Below are 2,973 nucleotides of genomic sequence, written 5' to 3'. Positions count from 1 at the left end.
AACCTAAACCTTGTCCGAAAAATCTAAAAATCCCCCGATACATACTTCTTACATCCCTAAACATGAATTAACTCAAAAACTATCATCTTGGGATCAGGAAGGTCAAAATAGAAATCCTCAAAATTTAGGGGTCTTGAAGATAACTAAGCCCCCAACACTTTGTGAAAATTTAGAGCCTTAAGCCCCTTAAGCAAGCAACTAAAATTTGAATTAAGTTAAGAATAGTACGGGGTATTACAGTTCGGGTCCATGAACGTAGGAAAGACGATTTAACTTTAGCCCGAAAGTGCAGGGTGTTGCATGATACTATGCCACAAACATATTTATGGAAGCACTAGCACAATTCCCGGATAAAAATTGTACTACAGGGGAACTCATTACATCTAATACTTCTTGCTCCTACCAAAACTTAATTGACAATTGCAGATAACTAGTATATGAGGCAAGAAGGGCAACAATCAAGCACATTTTCAGGAAGCAAATGAAGTTGCAGACCAGACAGCAAAGAAAGATGTGAGCTAAATATTTAGAAGCTTGAGGATGTACCCTAATCTACCCATTTCTATTATTCGTGTATTTGATAGAGATGAAATGGGTACTATATTGCCTAGGCTAGTCTCTTAATGTAATGACCTTATGTTTAATGAAAATATCTCTTAAGAACAAAAAAAATATGGAAGGCAAATAAGGAGTATATATGTTATGAATCTAATAGATCTAGTATTTCCTTAATTACAAACTATATATCCATGTCTTCTATGGAAAGTGAAGGTCAACTATCCAAATTGTCCCACTTCATACTCTTCTATTTGGTAATGGTAACAAAATCAAACTTTCTCCCCTAGTTATTATTTTTAGTCAATGATTCCCATAACTAATCTAGCATACATTTTGTTCCCTTATTCCATTTCTTTTTACTTAATTAATTCCTATATTAGTCTCTTGACATAAATTTTGTTACCTATAAAATGGTACTTATATATCATTTGTCCCCTCTTCATCATTTATTATCATTCTCCAAAACCTTACCCATGGTGATTATTACTAAAGCTTTCACTCTTTTCCTTCGTTTAGTTCTTTTATCTTTCTTTTATCTTTATTTGGTTTCTTGTCATGAAAGTGTAAGTGGCTTCACTGTCGATCATATCCATCGTGATTCTCCTCTTTCACCTTTTTATGACTCATCAAATACTCCATATGAACGGCTTTGAAATGCCATCCATCGATCATCCTCCCGGGCTTCCTTCTTTAAGAAAAAATGTGTTAACCCAATCCAATCAACTCTTACTGCAAGCGATGGTGAATACCTCATGAAAATCTCAATAGGAACTCCCCCAGTAGACGCTTTTGTCATTCTTGACACTGGTAGTGACTTGACATGGATACAATGTGAGCCTTGTGTTGAATGCTTCAAACAGTTAAGACCCATTTTCAATCCCAAGAATAGCTCTTCTTACAAAACAGTTAGCTGTAACACTAAACTTTGTCAACAAGTATGGTCTCCGACTCCATGTAACAATAATACATGTAATTATAAAGTGACTTATGCTGATGGATCCGCTACATTAGGTGATCTTTCTGTTGAAACTTTCAGATTTTCTTCTACTTCTGGTAAACATGTCTCAATTCCTAAAATTGCCTTCGGTTGTGGACATAACAATAGTGGATTCTCTAATACCACTTCTGGCCTCATTGGATTAGCTGGTGGAGATGTCTCAATTGTTAACCAAATGCATCAAGAAATCAAAGGGAAATTCTCATATTGTTTGATTCCAGTGGAATTATTATCAGTTGATTCCAATACAACTAGTCACATCAGCTTTGGTGACTATGCGGTTGTGTCTGGTCCTGGAGTCGTTTCAACTCCCTTGATTCCGGGACAAAGTTTATATTATCTAACTTTGGAAAGTATTAGCATTGGAAACAAGATTTTGCCATTCAAATCTTCTAAAATTAGTTCCAACACTCAAGGTAAAATTTTAATCGATTCAGGTACATTACTTACGTATTTCCCTCACAAATTTTACGCGAAATTGGAGAAAACATTGGTGGCTTCGATTAATGCTACTAGAAAACATGACACGTCAGGATTTTTTAATGTATGTTACGCCTCTAAGAATGATATTATCAATGCTCCTAAGATTGTCGCACATTTTACAAATGCGGATGTAGAGTTGTCACAAGCGAATGCATTTACACAAGTGGATGAAGGTTTAATTTGTCTTACAATGCTGCCTGATGAGGCATTTGCTACTTTTGGGAACTTGGCACAGGCAAATTTCTTAATTGGGTATGATCTTGTGGCTAAACAAGTTTCCTTCTTGCCTATGGATTGCACAAAGCATTAAGGATTTTAGTTGTGGATGGGGGTTGACAAGTTATAAATACTCTTATAAATGTAATGAATTTTGCTATTGGCTAGCTACTATTTTTTAATTCCCCTTTCTTTTGTGGTCTTTAATGTGGCTAGCAATATACTTCAAATGTTGGTTAAATCTTTTGAGAATTACATTTACTTCGTCTTCTACTTAGAGATCTTTTATGTGTTCAATGTTCATTCAAAATTGGAATCATGTGTTTAGTAGGTCATGAAGTTGATTTTGCTATTTTTGCTAAGTTTAGGAAGCCCTCGGTCAATGTATTTCGCATTAAACTTTTGAGGGGAGTATAGATGTTTAGATATGATTTGATTGAAATTTGAAGAAAAAAGAAGGTTGAAATCCAAAAAGCATTTGATTTCTTATATCACACATGAGTTTCATTCAAGAAAAAAATTGAAGCCAATTAAACAAACACTTGTTATTTTACTACTTTTAAATTTAATTAAATTATCTATCTCAAATTTGAAGTTACAATAGCAATGAATAGATTGTAAAACAAAAACTGTATTAATAATCTCCAAATGTTACTCAAAAATTTGAAAAATGTTTGTTCTATATTCAACTCTCTTTCTAGGATCCTATCGACCTTCCA

The 2,973-nt window shown here is 34.1% G+C and overlaps 1 pseudogene; it reads left to right on the top strand.

Moving 5' to 3' along the window:
- Positions 1-1,031: 1,031 nt before the first annotated feature.
- Positions 1,032-2,348, top strand: LOC107857358 (annotated as a pseudogene).
- Positions 2,349-2,973: the final 625 nt, after the last annotated feature.

This window comes from Capsicum annuum, chromosome 1, assembly GCF_002878395.1.
Source record: "Capsicum annuum cultivar UCD-10X-F1 chromosome 1, UCD10Xv1.1, whole genome shotgun sequence".
Taxonomy (NCBI): Eukaryota; Viridiplantae; Streptophyta; class Magnoliopsida; order Solanales; family Solanaceae; genus Capsicum; species Capsicum annuum.
The sequence above is the reverse complement of the archived record's forward strand: the minus strand, read 5'-3'. Positions and strand labels throughout refer to the sequence as shown.